Source organism: Amaranthus tricolor, chromosome 7, assembly GCF_026212465.1.
Source record: "Amaranthus tricolor cultivar Red isolate AtriRed21 chromosome 7, ASM2621246v1, whole genome shotgun sequence".
NCBI classification, from domain to species: Eukaryota; Viridiplantae; Streptophyta; class Magnoliopsida; order Caryophyllales; family Amaranthaceae; genus Amaranthus; species Amaranthus tricolor.
Genome location: NC_080053.1, coordinates 9,563,824 through 9,582,499, shown reverse-complemented (window position 1 = coordinate 9,582,499; position 18,676 = coordinate 9,563,824). Strand labels below are relative to the sequence as shown.

General features: G+C 48.5%; 28 non-coding genes across 28 annotated transcripts; all 28 read right to left on the bottom strand.

The window, feature by feature from the left end:
• Positions 1 to 245: 245 nt before the first annotated feature.
• On the bottom strand, positions 246 to 364 carry LOC130819380 (5S ribosomal RNA). Its single transcript, XR_009044421.1, has one exon. It is a non-coding gene; the product is annotated as a 5S ribosomal RNA (ribosomal RNA).
• Positions 365 to 921: 557 nt separating this feature from the next.
• Positions 922 to 1,040, bottom strand: LOC130819379 (5S ribosomal RNA). Its single transcript, XR_009044420.1, has one exon. It is a non-coding gene; the product is annotated as a 5S ribosomal RNA (ribosomal RNA).
• A 556-nt stretch (positions 1,041 to 1,596) lies between these two features.
• Positions 1,597 to 1,715, bottom strand: LOC130819378 (5S ribosomal RNA). The gene has a single exon (XR_009044419.1). It is a non-coding gene; the product is annotated as a 5S ribosomal RNA (ribosomal RNA).
• Positions 1,716 to 2,271: 556 nt separating this feature from the next.
• LOC130819377 (5S ribosomal RNA) lies at positions 2,272 to 2,390 on the bottom strand. The gene has a single exon (XR_009044418.1). It is a non-coding gene; the product is annotated as a 5S ribosomal RNA (ribosomal RNA).
• Positions 2,391 to 2,944: 554 nt separating this feature from the next.
• LOC130819376 (5S ribosomal RNA) lies at positions 2,945 to 3,063 on the bottom strand. The gene has a single exon (XR_009044417.1). It is a non-coding gene; the product is annotated as a 5S ribosomal RNA (ribosomal RNA).
• Positions 3,064 to 3,617: 554 nt separating this feature from the next.
• LOC130819375 (5S ribosomal RNA) lies at positions 3,618 to 3,736 on the bottom strand. The gene has a single exon (XR_009044416.1). It is a non-coding gene; the product is annotated as a 5S ribosomal RNA (ribosomal RNA).
• A 554-nt stretch (positions 3,737 to 4,290) lies between these two features.
• Positions 4,291 to 4,409, bottom strand: LOC130819374 (5S ribosomal RNA). The gene has a single exon (XR_009044415.1). It is a non-coding gene; the product is annotated as a 5S ribosomal RNA (ribosomal RNA).
• A 554-nt stretch (positions 4,410 to 4,963) lies between these two features.
• Positions 4,964 to 5,082, bottom strand: LOC130819372 (5S ribosomal RNA). The gene has a single exon (XR_009044413.1). It is a non-coding gene; the product is annotated as a 5S ribosomal RNA (ribosomal RNA).
• Positions 5,083 to 5,636: 554 nt separating this feature from the next.
• Positions 5,637 to 5,755, bottom strand: LOC130819371 (5S ribosomal RNA). The gene has a single exon (XR_009044412.1). It is a non-coding gene; the product is annotated as a 5S ribosomal RNA (ribosomal RNA).
• Positions 5,756 to 6,309: 554 nt separating this feature from the next.
• Positions 6,310 to 6,428, bottom strand: LOC130819370 (5S ribosomal RNA). Its single transcript, XR_009044411.1, has one exon. It is a non-coding gene; the product is annotated as a 5S ribosomal RNA (ribosomal RNA).
• A 554-nt stretch (positions 6,429 to 6,982) lies between these two features.
• LOC130819369 (5S ribosomal RNA) lies at positions 6,983 to 7,101 on the bottom strand. The gene has a single exon (XR_009044410.1). It is a non-coding gene; the product is annotated as a 5S ribosomal RNA (ribosomal RNA).
• Positions 7,102 to 7,657: 556 nt separating this feature from the next.
• LOC130819367 (5S ribosomal RNA) lies at positions 7,658 to 7,776 on the bottom strand. Its single transcript, XR_009044409.1, has one exon. It is a non-coding gene; the product is annotated as a 5S ribosomal RNA (ribosomal RNA).
• A 555-nt stretch (positions 7,777 to 8,331) lies between these two features.
• LOC130819366 (5S ribosomal RNA) lies at positions 8,332 to 8,450 on the bottom strand. The gene has a single exon (XR_009044408.1). It is a non-coding gene; the product is annotated as a 5S ribosomal RNA (ribosomal RNA).
• Positions 8,451 to 9,004: 554 nt separating this feature from the next.
• On the bottom strand, positions 9,005 to 9,123 carry LOC130819365 (5S ribosomal RNA). The gene has a single exon (XR_009044407.1). It is a non-coding gene; the product is annotated as a 5S ribosomal RNA (ribosomal RNA).
• A 556-nt stretch (positions 9,124 to 9,679) lies between these two features.
• On the bottom strand, positions 9,680 to 9,798 carry LOC130819364 (5S ribosomal RNA). Its single transcript, XR_009044406.1, has one exon. It is a non-coding gene; the product is annotated as a 5S ribosomal RNA (ribosomal RNA).
• A 557-nt stretch (positions 9,799 to 10,355) lies between these two features.
• On the bottom strand, positions 10,356 to 10,474 carry LOC130819363 (5S ribosomal RNA). Its single transcript, XR_009044405.1, has one exon. It is a non-coding gene; the product is annotated as a 5S ribosomal RNA (ribosomal RNA).
• Positions 10,475 to 11,031: 557 nt separating this feature from the next.
• On the bottom strand, positions 11,032 to 11,150 carry LOC130819362 (5S ribosomal RNA). The gene has a single exon (XR_009044404.1). It is a non-coding gene; the product is annotated as a 5S ribosomal RNA (ribosomal RNA).
• A 554-nt stretch (positions 11,151 to 11,704) lies between these two features.
• Positions 11,705 to 11,823, bottom strand: LOC130819360 (5S ribosomal RNA). Its single transcript, XR_009044402.1, has one exon. It is a non-coding gene; the product is annotated as a 5S ribosomal RNA (ribosomal RNA).
• A 557-nt stretch (positions 11,824 to 12,380) lies between these two features.
• LOC130819359 (5S ribosomal RNA) lies at positions 12,381 to 12,499 on the bottom strand. The gene has a single exon (XR_009044401.1). It is a non-coding gene; the product is annotated as a 5S ribosomal RNA (ribosomal RNA).
• Positions 12,500 to 13,054: 555 nt separating this feature from the next.
• LOC130819358 (5S ribosomal RNA) lies at positions 13,055 to 13,173 on the bottom strand. Its single transcript, XR_009044400.1, has one exon. It is a non-coding gene; the product is annotated as a 5S ribosomal RNA (ribosomal RNA).
• Positions 13,174 to 13,727: 554 nt separating this feature from the next.
• Positions 13,728 to 13,846, bottom strand: LOC130819357 (5S ribosomal RNA). The gene has a single exon (XR_009044399.1). It is a non-coding gene; the product is annotated as a 5S ribosomal RNA (ribosomal RNA).
• A 556-nt stretch (positions 13,847 to 14,402) lies between these two features.
• Positions 14,403 to 14,521, bottom strand: LOC130819356 (5S ribosomal RNA). The gene has a single exon (XR_009044397.1). It is a non-coding gene; the product is annotated as a 5S ribosomal RNA (ribosomal RNA).
• A 556-nt stretch (positions 14,522 to 15,077) lies between these two features.
• On the bottom strand, positions 15,078 to 15,196 carry LOC130819355 (5S ribosomal RNA). Its single transcript, XR_009044396.1, has one exon. It is a non-coding gene; the product is annotated as a 5S ribosomal RNA (ribosomal RNA).
• A 554-nt stretch (positions 15,197 to 15,750) lies between these two features.
• Positions 15,751 to 15,869, bottom strand: LOC130819354 (5S ribosomal RNA). The gene has a single exon (XR_009044395.1). It is a non-coding gene; the product is annotated as a 5S ribosomal RNA (ribosomal RNA).
• Positions 15,870 to 16,426: 557 nt separating this feature from the next.
• Positions 16,427 to 16,545, bottom strand: LOC130819353 (5S ribosomal RNA). Its single transcript, XR_009044394.1, has one exon. It is a non-coding gene; the product is annotated as a 5S ribosomal RNA (ribosomal RNA).
• Positions 16,546 to 17,101: 556 nt separating this feature from the next.
• LOC130819351 (5S ribosomal RNA) lies at positions 17,102 to 17,220 on the bottom strand. The gene has a single exon (XR_009044393.1). It is a non-coding gene; the product is annotated as a 5S ribosomal RNA (ribosomal RNA).
• A 557-nt stretch (positions 17,221 to 17,777) lies between these two features.
• Positions 17,778 to 17,896, bottom strand: LOC130819350 (5S ribosomal RNA). The gene has a single exon (XR_009044392.1). It is a non-coding gene; the product is annotated as a 5S ribosomal RNA (ribosomal RNA).
• A 556-nt stretch (positions 17,897 to 18,452) lies between these two features.
• On the bottom strand, positions 18,453 to 18,571 carry LOC130819348 (5S ribosomal RNA). Its single transcript, XR_009044390.1, has one exon. It is a non-coding gene; the product is annotated as a 5S ribosomal RNA (ribosomal RNA).
• Positions 18,572 to 18,676: the final 105 nt, after the last annotated feature.

The following is an 18,676-nucleotide window of genomic DNA, read 5'->3' as shown; positions in this document are numbered from 1 at the left end:
CCGCTTACACGAACGCACCGACGCACGCCTCTTTCGGACAATTCGTTCGTATGCGCATCGACCCGCCTCGACGGGTCCTATCTTTCGAGCGCCCGTAAATTCGAGGTCGGGACCCGGTTGCGAGTTATATTTTTATAAATAAAATTACTTCCATGGAGTATACTACGATAACCACTGAAATGCCTTTTGCTCAAGTGCAGCGGAAACAGATAAGAAAAATAAAAAAAAAAAAAAGGAGGGAAAAAGGGGTGCAACACGAGGACTTCCCAGGAGGTCACCCATCCTAGTACTACTCTCGCCCAAGCACGCTTAACTGCGGAGTTCTGATGGGATCCGGTGCATTAGTGCTGGTATGATCGCACCCGTTCATTCACCGTAGCAATTTGTTTACATGCGCAATGCCGCCCAAAAAAAAAAAAAAAAACCAGAGCATTCCAAAGCTCGTAAATTCGCAGCCGAGAGTCCAATTTCGAGCCTTCTCCTTCCCAAATACCGTTTTTCACCCTCCCGGTATTGTCCGATTCACAAAAGAGTCCGCCGGCTTTAAAAGCCAGGTGAACTCGCAACAAAAAAGCGACAAAATATTTAAGAAATCCGCGCAACACTTGGAAATCAAGAGGCCATCCATGCCGGGCGCGCTTCCGCGGGGACTTCCGACGGGACCCGGTGCAATTTCCGCTTACACGAACGCACCGACGCACGCCTCTTTCGGACAATTCGTTCGTATGCGCATCGACCCGCCTCGACGGGTCCTATCTTTCGAGTGCCCGTAAATTCGAGGTCGGGACCCGGTTGCGAGTTATATTTTTATAAATAAAATTACTTCCATGGAGTATACTACGATAACCACTGAAATGCCTTTTGCTCAAGTGCAGCGGAAACAGATAAGAAAAATAAAAAAAAAAAAAAAGGAGGGAAAAAGGGGTGCAACACGAGGACTTCCCAGGAGGTCACCCATCCTAGTACTACTCTCGCCCAAGCACGCTTAACTGCGGAGTTCTGATGGGATCCGGTGCATTAGTGCTGGTATGATCGCACCCGTTCATTCACCGTAGCAATTTGTTTACATGCGCAATGCCGCCCAAAAAAAAAAAAAAAAACCAGAGCATTCCAAAGCTCGTAAATTCGCAGCCGAGAGTCCAATTTCGAGCCTTCTCCTTCCCAAATACCGTTTTTCACCCTCCCGGTATTGTCCGATTCACAAAAGAGTCCGCCGGCTTTAAAAGCCAGGTGAACTCGCAACAAAAAAGCGACAAAATATTTAAGAAATCCGCGCAACACTTGGAAATCAAGAGGCCATCCATGCCGGGCGCGCTTCCGCGGGGACTTCCGACGGGACCCGGTGCAATTTCCGCTTACACGAACGCACCGACGCACGCCTCTTTCGGACAATTCGTTCGTATGCGCATCGACCCGCCTCGACGGGTCCTATCTTTCGAGCGCCCGTAAATTCGAGGTCGGGACCCGGTTGCGAGTTATATTTTTATAAATAAAATTACTTCCATGGAGTATACTACGATAACCACTGAAATGCCTTTTGCTCAAGTGCAGCGGAAACAGATAAGAAAAATAAAAAAAAAAAAAAGGAGGGAAAAAGGGGTGCAACACGAGGACTTCCCAGGAGGTCACCCATCCTAGTACTACTCTCGCCCAAGCACGCTTAACTGCGGAGTTCTGATGGGATCCGGTGCATTAGTGCTGGTATGATCGCACCCGTTCATTCACCGTAGCAATTTGTTTACATGCGCAATGCCGCCCAAAAAAAAAAAAAAAAACCAGAGCATTCCAAAGCTCGTAAATTCGCAGCCGAGAGTCCAATTTCGAGCCTTCTCCTTCCCAAATACCGTTTTTCACCCTCCCGGTATTGTCCGATTCACAAAAGAGTCCGCCGGCTTTAAAAGCCAGGTGAACTCGCAACAAAAAAGCGACAAAATATTTAAGAAATCCGCGCAACACTTGGAAATCAAGAGGCCATCCATGCCGGGCGCGCTTCCGCGGGGACTTCCGACGGGACCCGGTGCAATTTCCGCTTACACGAACGCACCGACGCACGCCTCTTTCGGACAATTCGTTCGTATGCGCATCGACCCGCCTCGACGGGTCCTATCTTTCGAGTGCCCGTAAATTCGAGGTCGGGACCCGGTTGCGAGTTATATTTTTATAAATAAAATTACTTCCATGGAGTATACTACGATAACCACTGAAATGCCTTTTGCTCAAGTGCAGCGGAAACAGATAAGAAAAATAAAAAAAAAAAAAAGGAGGGAAAAAGGGGTGCAACACGAGGACTTCCCAGGAGGTCACCCATCCTAGTACTACTCTCGCCCAAGCACGCTTAACTGCGGAGTTCTGATGGGATCCGGTGCATTAGTGCTGGTATGATCGCACCCGTTCATTCACCGTAGCAATTTGTTTACATGCGCAATGCCGCCCAAAAAAAAAAAAAAAAACCAGAGCATTCCAAAGCTCGTAAATTCGCAGCCGAGAGTCCAATTTCGAGCCTTCTCCTTCCCAAATACCGTTTTTCACCCTCCCGGTATTGTCCGATTCACAAAAGAGTCCGCCGGCTTTAAAAGCCAGGTGAACTCGCAACAAAAAAGCGACAAAATATTTAAGAAATCCGCGCAACACTTGGAAATCAAGAGGCCATCCATGCCGGGCGCGCTTCCGCGGGGACTTCCGACGGGACCCGGTGCAATTTCCGCTTACACGAACGCACCGACGCACGCCTCTTTCGGACAATTCGTTCGTATGCGCATCGACCCGCCTCGACGGGTCCTATCTTTCGAGCGCCCGTAAATTCGAGGTCGGGACCCGGTTGCGAGTTATATTTTTATAAATAAAATTACTTCCATGGAGTATACTACGATAACCACTGAAATGCCTTTTGCTCAAGTGCAGCGGAAACAGATAAGAAAAATAAAAAAAAAAAAGGAGGGAAAAAGGGGTGCAACACGAGGACTTCCCAGGAGGTCACCCATCCTAGTACTACTCTCGCCCAAGCACGCTTAACTGCGGAGTTCTGATGGGATCCGGTGCATTAGTGCTGGTATGATCGCACCCGTTCATTCACCGTAGCAATTTGTTTACATGCGCAATGCCGCCCAAAAAAAAAAAAAAAAACCAGAGCATTCCAAAGCTCGTAAATTCGCAGCCGAGAGTCCAATTTCGAGCCTTCTCCTTCCCAAATACCGTTTTTCACCCTCCCGGTATTGTCCGATTCACAAAAGAGTCCGCCGGCTTTAAAAGCCAGGTGAACTCGCAACAAAAAAGCGACAAAATATTTAAGAAATCCGCGCAACACTTGGAAATCAAGAGGCCATCCATGCCGGGCGCGCTTCCGCGGGGACTTCCGACGGGACCCGGTGCAATTTCCGCTTACACGAACGCACCGACGCACGCCTCTTTCGGACAATTCGTTCGTATGCGCATCGACCCGCCTCGACGGGTCCTATCTTTCGAGTGCCCGTAAATTCGAGGTCGGGACCCGGTTGCGAGTTATATTTTTATAAATAAAATTACTTCCATGGAGTATACTACGATAACCACTGAAATGCCTTTTGCTCAAGTGCAGCGGAAACAGATAAGAAAAATAAAAAAAAAAAAGGAGGGAAAAAGGGGTGCAACACGAGGACTTCCCAGGAGGTCACCCATCCTAGTACTACTCTCGCCCAAGCACGCTTAACTGCGGAGTTCTGATGGGATCCGGTGCATTAGTGCTGGTATGATCGCACCCGTTCATTCACCGTAGCAATTTGTTTACATGCGCAATGCCGCCCAAAAAAAAAAAAAACAACCAGAGCATTCCAAAGCTCGTAAATTCGCAGCCGAGAGTCCAATTTCGAGCCTTCTCCTTCCCAAATACCGTTTTTCACCCTCCCGGTATTGTCCGATTCACAAAAGAGTCCGCCGGCTTTAAAAGCCAGGTGAACTCGCAACAAAAAAGCGACAAAATATTTAAGAAATCCGCGCAACACTTGGAAATCAAGAGGCCATCCATGCCGGGCGCGCTTCCGCGGGGACTTCCGACGGGACCCGGTGCAATTTCCGCTTACACGAACGCACCGACGCACGCCTCTTTCGGACAATTCGTTCGTATGCGCATCGACCCGCCTCGACGGGTCCTATCTTTCGAGGGCCCGTAAATTCGAGGTCGGGACCCGGTTGCGAGTTATATTTTTATAAATAAAATTACTTCCATGGAGTATACTACGATAACCACTGAAATGCCTTTTGCTCAAGTGCAGCGGAAACAGATAAGAAAAATAAAAAAAAAAAAGGAGGGAAAAAGGGGTGCAACACGAGGACTTCCCAGGAGGTCACCCATCCTAGTACTACTCTCGCCCAAGCACGCTTAACTGCGGAGTTCTGATGGGATCCGGTGCATTAGTGCTGGTATGATCGCACCCGTTCATTCACCGTAGCAATTTGTTTACATGCGCAATGCCGCCCAAAAAAAAAAAAAAAAACCAGAGCATTCCAAAGCTCGTAAATTCGCAGCCGAGAGTCCAATTTCGAGCCTTCTCCTTCCCAAATACCGTTTTTCACCCTCCCGGTATTGTCCGATTCACAAAAGAGTCCGCCGGCTTTAAAAGCCAGGTGAACTCGCAACAAAAAAGCGACAAAATATTTAAGAAATCCGCGCAACACTTGGAAATCAAGAGGCCATCCATGCCGGGCGCGCTTCCGCGGGGACTTCCGACGGGACCCGGTGCAATTTCCGCTTACACGAACGCACCGACGCACGCCTCTTTCGGACAATTCGTTCGTATGCGCATCGACCCGCCTCGACGGGTCCTATCTTTCGAGTGCCCGTAAATTCGAGGTCGGGACCCGGTTGCGAGTTATATTTTTATAAATAAAATTACTTCCATGGAGTATACTACGATAACCACTGAAATGCCTTTTGCTCAAGTGCAGCGGAAACAGATAAGAAAAATAAAAAAAAAAAAGGAGGGAAAAAGGGGTGCAACACGAGGACTTCCCAGGAGGTCACCCATCCTAGTACTACTCTCGCCCAAGCACGCTTAACTGCGGAGTTCTGATGGGATCCGGTGCATTAGTGCTGGTATGATCGCACCCGTTCATTCACCGTAGCAATTTGTTTACATGCGCAATGCCGCCCAAAAAAAAAAAAAAAAACCAGAGCATTCCAAAGCTCGTAAATTCGCAGCCGAGAGTCCAATTTCGAGCCTTCTCCTTCCCAAATACCGTTTTTCACCCTCCCGGTATTGTCCGATTCACAAAAGAGTCCGCCGGCTTTAAAAGCCAGGTGAACTCGCAACAAAAAAGCGACAAAATATTTAAGAAATCCGCGCAACACTTGGAAATCAAGAGGCCATCCATGCCGGGCGCGCTTCCGCGGGGACTTCCGACGGGACCCGGTGCAATTTCCGCTTACACGAACGCACCGACGCACGCCTCTTTCGGACAATTCGTTCGTATGCGCATCGACCCGCCTCGACGGGTCCTATCTTTCGAGCGCCCGTAAATTCGAGGTCGGGACCCGGTTGCGAGTTATATTTTTATAAATAAAATTACTTCCATGGAGTATACTACGATAACCACTGAAATGCCTTTTGCTCAAGTGCAGCGGAAACAGATAAGAAAAATAAAAAAAAAAAAGGAGGGAAAAAGGGGTGCAACACGAGGACTTCCCAGGAGGTCACCCATCCTAGTACTACTCTCGCCCAAGCACGCTTAACTGCGGAGTTCTGATGGGATCCGGTGCATTAGTGCTGGTATGATCGCACCCGTTCATTCACCGTAGCAATTTGTTTACATGCGCAATGCCGCCCAAAAAAAAAAAAAAAAACCAGAGCATTCCAAAGCTCGTAAATTCGCAGCCGAGAGTCCAATTTCGAGCCTTCTCCTTCCCAAATACCGTTTTTCACCCTCCCGGTATTGTCCGATTCACAAAAGAGTCCGCCGGCTTTAAAAGCCAGGTGAACTCGCAACAAAAAAGCGACAAAATATTTAAGAAATCCGCGCAACACTTGGAAATCAAGAGGCCATCCATGCCGGGCGCGCTTCCGCGGGGACTTCCGACGGGACCCGGTGCAATTTCCGCTTACACGAACGCACCGACGCACGCCTCTTTCGGACAATTCGTTCGTATGCGCATCGACCCGCCTCGACGGGTCCTATCTTTCGAGTGCCCGTAAATTCGAGGTCGGGACCCGGTTGCGAGTTATATTTTTATAAATAAAATTACTTCCATGGAGTATACTACGATAACCACTGAAATGCCTTTTGCTCAAGTGCAGCGGAAACAGATAAGAAAAATAAAAAAAAAAAAGGAGGGAAAAAGGGGTGCAACACGAGGACTTCCCAGGAGGTCACCCATCCTAGTACTACTCTCGCCCAAGCACGCTTAACTGCGGAGTTCTGATGGGATCCGGTGCATTAGTGCTGGTATGATCGCACCCGTTCATTCACCGTAGCAATTTGTTTACATGCGCAATGCCGCCCAAAAAAAAAAAAAACAACCAGAGCATTCCAAAGCTCGTAAATTCGCAGCCGAGAGTCCAATTTCGAGCCTTCTCCTTCCCAAATACCGTTTTTCACCCTCCCGGTATTGTCCGATTCACAAAAGAGTCCGCCGGCTTTAAAAGCCAGGTGAACTCGCAACAAAAAAGCGACAAAATATTTAAGAAATCCGCGCAACACTTGGAAATCAAGAGGCCATCCATGCCGGGCGCGCTTCCGCGGGGACTTCCGACGGGACCCGGTGCAATTTCCGCTTACACGAACGCACCGACGCACGCCTCTTTCGGACAATTCGTTCGTATGCGCATCGACCCGCCTCGACGGGTCCTATCTTTCGAGCGCCCGTAAATTCGAGGTCGGGACCCGGTTGCGAGTTATATTTTTATAAATAAAATTACTTCCATGGAGTATACTACGATAACCACTGAAATGCCTTTTGCTCAAGTGCAGCGGAAACAGATAAGAAAAATAAAAAAAAAAAAGGAGGGAAAAAGGGGTGCAACACGAGGACTTCCCAGGAGGTCACCCATCCTAGTACTACTCTCGCCCAAGCACGCTTAACTGCGGAGTTCTGATGGGATCCGGTGCATTAGTGCTGGTATGATCGCACCCGTTCATTCACCGTAGCAATTTGTTTACATGCGCAATGCCGCCCAAAAAAAAAAAAAAAAACCAGAGCATTCCAAAGCTCGTAAATTCGCAGCCGAGAGTCCAATTTCGAGCCTTCTCCTTCCCAAATACCGTTTTTCACCCTCCCGGTATTGTCCGATTCACAAAAGAGTCCGCCGGCTTTAAAAGCCAGGTGAACTCGCAACAAAAAAGCGACAAAATATTTAAGAAATCCGCGCAACACTTGGAAATCAAGAGGCCATCCATGCCGGGCGCGCTTCCGCGGGGACTTCCGACGGGACCCGGTGCAATTTCCGCTTACACGAACGCACCGACGCACGCCTCTTTCGGACAATTCGTTCGTATGCGCATCGACCCGCCTCGACGGGTCCTATCTTTCGAGTGCCCGTAAATTCGAGGTCGGGACCCGGTTGCGAGTTATATTTTTATAAATAAAATTACTTCCATGGAGTATACTACGATAACCACTGAAATGCCTTTTGCTCAAGTGCAGCGGAAACAGATAAGAAAAATAAAAAAAAAAAAAAGGAGGGAAAAAGGGGTGCAACACGAGGACTTCCCAGGAGGTCACCCATCCTAGTACTACTCTCGCCCAAGCACGCTTAACTGCGGAGTTCTGATGGGATCCGGTGCATTAGTGCTGGTATGATCGCACCCGTTCATTCACCGTAGCAATTTGTTTACATGCGCAATGCCGCCCAAAAAAAAAAAAAAAAAACCAGAGCATTCCAAAGCTCGTAAATTCGCAGCCGAGAGTCCAATTTCGAGCCTTCTCCTTCCCAAATACCGTTTTTCACCCTCCCGGTATTGTCCGATTCACAAAAGAGTCCGCCGGCTTTAAAAGCCAGGTGAACTCGCAACAAAAAAGCGACAAAATATTTAAGAAATCCGCGCAACACTTGGAAATCAAGAGGCCATCCATGCCGGGCGCGCTTCCGCGGGGACTTCCGACGGGACCCGGTGCAATTTCCGCTTACACGAACGCACCGACGCACGCCTCTTTCGGACAATTCGTTCGTATGCGCATCGACCCGCCTCGACGGGTCCTATCTTTCGAGTGCCCGTAAATTCGAGGTCGGGACCCGGTTGCGAGTTATATTTTTATAAATAAAATTACTTCCATGGAGTATACTACGATAACCACTGAAATGCCTTTTGCTCAAGTGCAGCGGAAACAGATAAGAAAAATAAAAAAAAAAAAGGAGGGAAAAAGGGGTGCAACACGAGGACTTCCCAGGAGGTCACCCATCCTAGTACTACTCTCGCCCAAGCACGCTTAACTGCGGAGTTCTGATGGGATCCGGTGCATTAGTGCTGGTATGATCGCACCCGTTCATTCACCGTAGCAATTTGTTTACATGCGCAATGCCGCCCAAAAAAAAAAAAAAAAACCAGAGCATTCCAAAGCTCGTAAATTCGCAGCCGAGAGTCCAATTTCGAGCCTTCTCCTTCCCAAATACCGTTTTTCACCCTCCCGGTATTGTCCGATTCACAAAAGAGTCCGCCGGCTTTAAAAGCCAGGTGAACTCGCAACAAAAAAGCGACAAAATATTTAAGAAATCCGCGCAACACTTGGAAATCAAGAGGCCATCCATGCCGGGCGCGCTTCCGCGGGGACTTCCGACGGGACCCGGTGCAATTTCCGCTTACACGAACGCACCGACGCACGCCTCTTTCGGACAATTCGTTCGTATGCGCATCGACCCGCCTCGACGGGTCCTATCTTTCGAGTGCCCGTAAATTCGAGGTCGGGACCCGGTTGCGAGTTATATTTTTATAAATAAAATTACTTCCATGGAGTATACTACGATAACCACTGAAATGCCTTTTGCTCAAGTGCAGCGGAAACAGATAAGAAAAATAAAAAAAAAAAAGGAGGGAAAAAGGGGTGCAACACGAGGACTTCCCAGGAGGTCACCCATCCTAGTACTACTCTCGCCCAAGCACGCTTAACTGCGGAGTTCTGATGGGATCCGGTGCATTAGTGCTGGTATGATCGCACCCGTTCATTCACCGTAGCAATTTGTTTACATGCGCAATGCCGCCCAAAAAAAAAAAAAAAAACCAGAGCATTCCAAAGCTCGTAAATTCGCAGCCGAGAGTCCAATTTCGAGCCTTCTCCTTCCCAAATACCGTTTTTCACCCTCCCGGTATTGTCCGATTCACAAAAGAGTCCGCCGGCTTTAAAAGCCAGGTGAACTCGCAACAAAAAAGCGACAAAATATTTAAGAAATCCGCGCAACACTTGGAAATCAAGAGGCCATCCATGCCGGGCGCGCTTCCGCGGGGACTTCCGACGGGACCCGGTGCAATTTCCGCTTACACGAACGCACCGACGCACGCCTCTTTCGGACAATTCGTTCGTATGCGCATCGACCCGCCTCGACGGGTCCTATCTTTCGAGTGCCCGTAAATTCGAGGTCGGGACCCGGTTGCGAGTTATATTTTTATAAATAAAATTACTTCCATGGAGTATACTACGATAACCACTGAAATGCCTTTTGCTCAAGTGCAGCGGAAACAGATAAGAAAAATAAAAAAAAAAAAAAGGAGGGAAAAAGGGGTGCAACACGAGGACTTCCCAGGAGGTCACCCATCCTAGTACTACTCTCGCCCAAGCACGCTTAACTGCGGAGTTCTGATGGGATCCGGTGCATTAGTGCTGGTATGATCGCACCCGTTCATTCACCGTAGCAATTTGTTTACATGCGCAATGCCGCCCAAAAAAAAAAAAAAAAAACCAGAGCATTCCAAAGCTCGTAAATTCGCAGCCGAGAGTCCAATTTCGAGCCTTCTCCTTCCCAAATACCGTTTTTCACCCTCCCGGTATTGTCCGATTCACAAAAGAGTCCGCCGGCTTTAAAAGCCAGGTGAACTCGCAACAAAAAAGCGACAAAATATTTAAGAAATCCGCGCAACACTTGGAAATCAAGAGGCCATCCATGCCGGGCGCGCTTCCGCGGGGACTTCCGACGGGACCCGGTGCAATTTCCGCTTACACGAACGCACCGACGCACGCCTCTTTCGGACAATTCGTTCGTATGCGCATCGACCCGCCTCGACGGGTCCTATCTTTCGAGTGCCCGTAAATTCGAGGTCGGGACCCGGTTGCGAGTTATATTTTTATAAATAAAATTACTTCCATGGAGTATACTACGATAACCACTGAAATGCCTTTTGCTCAAGTGCAGCGGAAACAGATAAGAAAAATAAAAAAAAAAAAAAGGAGGGAAAAAGGGGTGCAACACGAGGACTTCCCAGGAGGTCACCCATCCTAGTACTACTCTCGCCCAAGCACGCTTAACTGCGGAGTTCTGATGGGATCCGGTGCATTAGTGCTGGTATGATCGCACCCGTTCATTCACCGTAGCAATTTGTTTACATGCGCAATGCCGCCCAAAAAAAAAAAAAAAAAACCAGAGCATTCCAAAGCTCGTAAATTCGCAGCCGAGAGTCCAATTTCGAGCCTTCTCCTTCCCAAATACCGTTTTTCACCCTCCCGGTATTGTCCGATTCACAAAAGAGTCCGCCGGCTTTAAAAGCCAGGTGAACTCGCAACAAAAAAGCGACAAAATATTTAAGAAATCCGCGCAACACTTGGAAATCAAGAGGCCATCCATGCCGGGCGCGCTTCCGCGGGGACTTCCGACGGGACCCGGTGCAATTTCCGCTTACACGAACGCACCGACGCACGCCTCTTTCGGACAATTCGTTCGTATGCGCATCGACCCGCCTCGACGGGTCCTATCTTTCGAGTGCCCGTAAATTCGAGGTCGGGACCCGGTTGCGAGTTATATTTTTATAAATAAAATTACTTCCATGGAGTATACTACGATAACCACTGAAATGCCTTTTGCTCAAGTGCAGCGGAAACAGATAAGAAAAATAAAAAAAAAAAAAAGGAGGGAAAAAGGGGTGCAACACGAGGACTTCCCAGGAGGTCACCCATCCTAGTACTACTCTCGCCCAAGCACGCTTAACTGCGGAGTTCTGATGGGATCCGGTGCATTAGTGCTGGTATGATCGCACCCGTTCATTCACCGTAGCAATTTGTTTACATGCGCAATGCCGCCCAAAAAAAAAAAAAAAAACCAGAGCATTCCAAAGCTCGTAAATTCGCAGCCGAGAGTCCAATTTCGAGCCTTCTCCTTCCCAAATACCGTTTTTCACCCTCCCGGTATTGTCCGATTCACAAAAGAGTCCGCCGGCTTTAAAAGCCAGGTGAACTCGCAACAAAAAAGCGACAAAATATTTAAGAAATCCGCGCAACACTTGGAAATCAAGAGGCCATCCATGCCGGGCGCGCTTCCGCGGGGACTTCCGACGGGACCCGGTGCAATTTCCGCTTACACGAACGCACCGACGCACGCCTCTTTCGGACAATTCGTTCGTATGCGCATCGACCCGCCTCGACGGGTCCTATCTTTCGAGTGCCCGTAAATTCGAGGTCGGGACCCGGTTGCGAGTTATATTTTTATAAATAAAATTACTTCCATGGAGTATACTACGATAACCACTGAAATGCCTTTTGCTCAAGTGCAGCGGAAACAGATAAGAAAAATAAAAAAAAAAAAGGAGGGAAAAAGGGGTGCAACACGAGGACTTCCCAGGAGGTCACCCATCCTAGTACTACTCTCGCCCAAGCACGCTTAACTGCGGAGTTCTGATGGGATCCGGTGCATTAGTGCTGGTATGATCGCACCCGTTCATTCACCGTAGCAATTTGTTTACATGCGCAATGCCGCCCAAAAAAAAAAAAAAAAAACCAGAGCATTCCAAAGCTCGTAAATTCGCAGCCGAGAGTCCAATTTCGAGCCTTCTCCTTCCCAAATACCGTTTTTCACCCTCCCGGTATTGTCCGATTCACAAAAGAGTCCGCCGGCTTTAAAAGCCAGGTGAACTCGCAACAAAAAAGCGACAAAATATTTAAGAAATCCGCGCAACACTTGGAAATCAAGAGGCCATCCATGCCGGGCGCGCTTCCGCGGGGACTTCCGACGGGACCCGGTGCAATTTCCGCTTACACGAACGCACCGACGCACGCCTCTTTCGGACAATTCGTTCGTATGCGCATCGACCCGCCTCGACGGGTCCTATCTTTCGAGTGCCCGTAAATTCGAGGTCGGGACCCGGTTGCGAGTTATATTTTTATAAATAAAATTACTTCCATGGAGTATACTACGATAACCACTGAAATGCCTTTTGCTCAAGTGCAGCGGAAACAGATAAGAAAAATAAAAAAAAAAAAAAGGAGGGAAAAAGGGGTGCAACACGAGGACTTCCCAGGAGGTCACCCATCCTAGTACTACTCTCGCCCAAGCACGCTTAACTGCGGAGTTCTGATGGGATCCGGTGCATTAGTGCTGGTATGATCGCACCCGTTCATTCACCGTAGCAATTTGTTTACATGCGCAATGCCGCCCAAAAAAAAAAAAAAAAACCAGAGCATTCCAAAGCTCGTAAATTCGCAGCCGAGAGTCCAATTTCGAGCCTTCTCCTTCCCAAATACCGTTTTTCACCCTCCCGGTATTGTCCGATTCACAAAAGAGTCCGCCGGCTTTAAAAGCCAGGTGAACTCGCAACAAAAAAGCGACAAAATATTTAAGAAATCCGCGCAACACTTGGAAATCAAGAGGCCATCCATGCCGGGCGCGCTTCCGCGGGGACTTCCGACGGGACCCGGTGCAATTTCCGCTTACACGAACGCACCGACGCACGCCTCTTTCGGACAATTCGTTCGTATGCGCATCGACCCGCCTCGACGGGTCCTATCTTTCGAGTGCCCGTAAATTCGAGGTCGGGACCCGGTTGCGAGCTATATTTTTATAAATAAAATTACTTCCATGGAGTATACTACGATAACCACTGAAATGCCTTTTGCTCAAGTGCAGCGGAAACAGATAAGAAAAATAAAAAAAAAAAAAGGAGGGAAAAAGGGGTGCAACACGAGGACTTCCCAGGAGGTCACCCATCCTAGTACTACTCTCGCCCAAGCACGCTTAACTGCGGAGTTCTGATGGGATCCGGTGCATTAGTGCTGGTATGATCGCACCCGTTCATTCACCGTAGCAATTTGTTTACATGCGCAATGCCGCCCAAAAAAAAAAAAAAAAAACCAGAGCATTCCAAAGCTCGTAAATTCGCAGCCGAGAGTCCAATTTCGAGCCTTCTCCTTCCCAAATACCGTTTTTCACCCTCCCGGTATTGTCCGATTCACAAAAGAGTCCGCCGGCTTTAAAAGCCAGGTGAACTCGCAACAAAAAAGCGACAAAATATTTAAGAAATCCGCGCAACACTTGGAAATCAAGAGGCCATCCATGCCGGGCGCGCTTCCGCGGGGACTTCCGACGGGACCCGGTGCAATTTCCGCTTACACGAACGCACCGACGCACGCCTCTTTCGGACAATTCGTTCGTATGCGCATCGACCCGCCTCGACGGGTCCTATCTTTCGAGTGCCCGTAAATTCGAGGTCGGGACCCGGTTGCGAGTTATATTTTTATAAATAAAATTACTTCCATGGAGTATACTACGATAACCACTGAAATGCCTTTTGCTCAAGTGCAGCGGAAACAGATAAGAAAAATATTAAAAAAAAGGAGGGAAAAAGGGGTGCAACACGAGGACTTCCCAGGAGGTCACCCATCCTAGTACTACTCTCGCCCAAGCACGCTTAACTGCGGAGTTCTGATGGGATCCGGTGCATTAGTGCTGGTATGATCGCACCCGTTCATTCACCGTAGCAATTTGTTTACATGCGCAATGCCGCCCAAAAAAAAAAAAAAAAACCAGAGCATTCCAAAGCTCGTAAATTCGCAGCCGAGAGTCCAATTTCGAGCCTTCTCCTTCCCAAATACCGTTTTTCACCCTCCCGGTATTGTCCGATTCACAAAAGAGTCCGCCGGCTTTAAAAGCCAGGTGAACTCGCAACAAAAAAGCGACAAAATATTTAAGAAATCCGCGCAACACTTGGAAATCAAGAGGCCATCCATGCCGGGCGCGCTTCCGCGGGGACTTCCGACGGGACCCGGTGCAATTTCCGCTTACACGAACGCACCGACGCACGCCTCTTTCGGACAATTCGTTCGTATGCGCATCGACCCGCCTCGACGGGTCCTATCTTTCGAGTGCCCGTAAATTCGAGGTCGGGACCCGGTTGCGAGTTATATTTTTATAAATAAAATTACTTCCATGGAGTATACTACGATAACCACTGAAATGCCTTTTGCTCAAGTGCAGCGGAAACAGATAAGAAAAATAAAAAAAAAAAAAAGGAGGGAAAAAGGGGTGCAACACGAGGACTTCCCAGGAGGTCACCCATCCTAGTACTACTCTCGCCCAAGCACGCTTAACTGCGGAGTTCTGATGGGATCCGGTGCATTAGTGCTGGTATGATCGCACCCGTTCATTCACCGTAGCAATTTGTTTACATGCGCAATGCCGCCCAAAAAAAAAAAAAAAAACCAGAGCATTCCAAAGCTCGTAAATTCGCAGCCGAGAGTCCAATTTCGAGCCTTCTCCTTCCCAAATACCGTTTTTCACCCTCCCGGTATTGTCCGATTCACAAAAGAGTCCGCCGGCTTTAAAAGCCAGGTGAACTCGCAACAAAAAAGCGACAAAATATTTAAGAAATCCGCGCAACACTTGGAAATCAAGAGGCCATCCATGCCGGGCGCGCTTCCGCGGGGACTTCCGACGGGACCCGGTGCAATTTCCGCTTACACGAACGCACCGACGCACGCCTCTTTCGGACAATTCGTTCGTATGCGCATCGACCCGCCTCGACGGGTCCTATCTTTCGAGTGCCCGTAAATTCGAGGTCGGGACCCGGTTGCGAGCTATATTTTTATAAATAAAATTACTTCCATGGAGTATACTACGATAACCACTGAAATGCCTTTTGCTCAAGTGCAGCGGAAACAGATAAGAAAAATAAAAAAAAAAAAAAGGAGGGAAAAAGGGGTGCAACACGAGGACTTCCCAGGAGGTCACCCATCCTAGTACTACTCTCGCCCAAGCACGCTTAACTGCGGAGTTCTGATGGGATCCGGTGCATTAGTGCTGGTATGATCGCACCCGTTCATTCACCGTAGCAATTTGTTTACATGCGCAATGCCGCCCAAAAAAAAAAAAAAAAAACCAGAGCATTCCAAAGCTCGTAAATTCGCAGCCGAGAGTCCAATTTCGAGCCTTCTCCTTCCCAAATACCGTTTTTCACCCTCCCGGTATTGTCCGATTCACAAAAGAGTCCGCCGGCTTTAAAAGCCAGGTGAACTCGCAACAAAAAAGCGACAAAATATTTAAGAAATCCGCGCAACACTTGGAAATCAAGAGGCCATCCATGCCGGGCGCGCTTCCGCGGGGACTTCCGACGGGACCCGGTGCAATTTCCGCTTACACGAACGCACCGACGCACGCCTCTTTCGGACAATTCGTTCGTATGCGCATCGACCCGCCTCGACGGGTCCTATCTTTCGAGTGCCCGTAAATTCGAGGTCGGGACCCGGTTGCGAGTTATATTTTTATAAATAAAATTACTTCCATGGAGTATACTACGATAACCACTGAAATGCCTTTTGCTCAAGTGCAGCGGAAACAGATAAGAAAAATATTAAAAAAAAGGAGGGAAAAAGGGGTGCAACACGAGGACTTCCCAGGAGGTCACCCATCCTAGTACTACTCTCGCCCAAGCACGCTTAACTGCGGAGTTCTGATGGGATCCGGTGCATTAGTGCTGGTATGATCGCACCCGTTCATTCACCGTAGCAATTTGTTTACATGCGCAATGCCGCCCAAAAAAAAAAAAAAAAAACCAGAGCATTCCAAAGCTCGTAAATTCGCAGCCGAGAGTCCAATTTCGAGCCTTCTCCTTCCCAAATACCGTTTTTCACCCTCCCGGTATTGTCCGATTCACAAAAGAGTCCGCCGGCTTTAAAAGCCAGGTGAACTCGCAACAAAAAAGCGACAAAATATTTAAGAAATCCGCGCAACACTTGGAAATCAAGAGGCCATCCATGCCGGGCGCGCTTCCGCGGGGACTTCCGACGGGACCCGGTGCAATTTCCGCTTACACGAACGCACCGACGCACGCCTCTTTCGGACAATTCGTTCGTATGCGCATCGACCCGCCTCGACGGGTCCTATCTTTCGAGTGCCCGTAAATTCGAGGTCGGGACCCGGTTGCGAGTTATATTTTTATAAATAAAATTACTTCCATGGAGTATACTACGATAACCACTGAAATGCCTTTTGCTCAAGTGCAGCGGAAACAGATAAGAAAAATAAAAAAAAAAAAAAGGAGGGAAAAAGGGGTGCAACACGAGGACTTCCCAGGAGGTCACCCATCCTAGTACTACTCTCGCCCAAGCACGCTTAACTGCGGAGTTCTGATGGGATCCGGTGCATTAGTGCTGGTATGATCGCACCCGTTCATTCACCGTAGCAATTTGTTTACATGCGCAATGCCGCCCAAAAAAAAAAAAAAAAACCAGAGCATTCCAAAGCTCGTAAATTCGCAGCCGAGAGTCCAATTTCGAGCCTTCTCCTTCCCAAATACCGTTTTTCACCCTCCCGGTATTGTCCGATTCACAAAAGAGTCCGCCGGCTTTAAAAGCCAGGTGAACTCGCAACAAAAAAGCGACAAAATATTTAAGAAATCCGCGCAACACTTGGAAATCAAGAGGCCATCCATGCCGGGCGCGCTTCCGCGGGGACTTCCGACGGGACCCGGTGCAATTTCCGCTTACACGAACGCACCGACGCACGCCTCTTTCGGACAATTCGTTCGTATGCGCATCGACCCGCCTCGACGGGTCCTATCTTTCGAGTGCCCGTAAATTCGAGGTCGGGACCCGGTTGCGAGTTATATTTTTATAAATAAAATTACTTCCATGGAGTATACTACGATAACCACTGAAATGCCTTTTGCTCAAGTGCAGCGGAAACAGATAAGAAAAATAAAAAAAAAAAAAAGGAGGGAAAAAGGGGTGCAACACGAGGACTTCCCAGGAGGTCACCCATCCTAGTACTACTCTCGCCCAAGCACGCTTAACTGCGGAGTTCTGATGGGATCCGGTGCATTAGTGCTGGTATGATCGCACCCGTTCATTCACCGTAGCAATTTGTTTACATGCGCAATGCCGCCCAAAAAAAAAAAAAAAAAACCAGAGCATTCCAAAGCTCGTAAATTCGCAGCCGAGAGTCCAATTTCGAGCCTTCTCCTTCCCAAATACCGTTTTTCACCCTCCCGGTATTGTCCGATTCACAAAAGAGTCCGCCGGCTTTAAAAGCCAGGTGAACTCGCAACAAAAAAGCGACAAAATATTTAAGAAATCCGCGCAACACTTGGAAATCAAGAGGCCATCCATGCCGGGCGCGCTTCCGCGGGGACTTCCGACGGGACCCGGTGCAATTTCCGCTTACACGAACGCACCGACGCACGCCTCTTTCGGACAATTCGTTCGTATGCGCATCGACCCGCCTCGACGGGTCCTATCTTTCGAGTGCCCGTAAATTCGAGGTCGGGACCCGGTTGCGAGTTATATTTTTATAAATAAAATTACTTCCATGGAGTATACTACGATAACCACTGAAATGCCTTTTGCTCAAGTGCAGCGGAAACAGATAAGAAAAATAAAAAAAAAAAAAAGGAGGGAAAAAGGGGTGCAACACGAGGACTTCCCAGGAGGTCACCCATCCTAGTACTACTCTCGCCCAAGCACGCTTAACTGCGGAGTTCTGATGGGATCCGGTGCATTAGTGCTGGTATGATCGCACCCGTTCATTCACCGTAGCAATTTGTTTACATGCGCAATGCCGCCCAAAAAAAAAAAAAAAAACCAGAGCATTCCAAAGCTCGTAAATTCGCAGCCGAGAGTCCAATTTCGAGCCTTCTCCTTCCCAAATACCGTTTTTCACCCTCCCGGTATTGTCCGATTCACAAAAGAGTCCGCCGGCTTTAAAAGCCAGGTGAACTCGCAACAAAAAAGCGACAAAATATTTAAGAAATCCGCGCAACACTTGGAAATCAAGAGGCCATCCATGCCGGGCGCGCTTCCGCGGGGACTTCCGACGGGACCCGGTGCAATTTCCGCTTACACGAACGCACCGACGCACGCCTCTTTCGGACAATTCGTTCGTATGCGCATCGACCCGCCTCGACGGGTCCTATCTTTCGAGTGCCCGTAAATTCGAGGTCGGGACCCGGTTGCGAGTTATATTTTTATAAATAAAATTACTTCCATGGAGTATACTACGATAACCACTGAAATGCCTTTTGCTCAAGTGCAGCGGAAACAGATAAGAAAAATAAAAAAAAAAAAAAGGAGGGAAAAAGGGGTGCAACACGAGGACTTCCCAGGAGGTCACCCATCCTAGTACTACTCTCGCCCAAGCACGCTTAACTGCGGAGTTCTGATGGGATCCGGTGCATTAGTGCTGGTATGATCGCACCCGTTCATTCACCGTAGCAATTTGTTTACATGCGCAATGCCGCCCAAAAAAAAAAAAAAAAAACCAGAGCATTCCAAAGCTCGTAAATTCGCAGCCGAGAGTCCAAT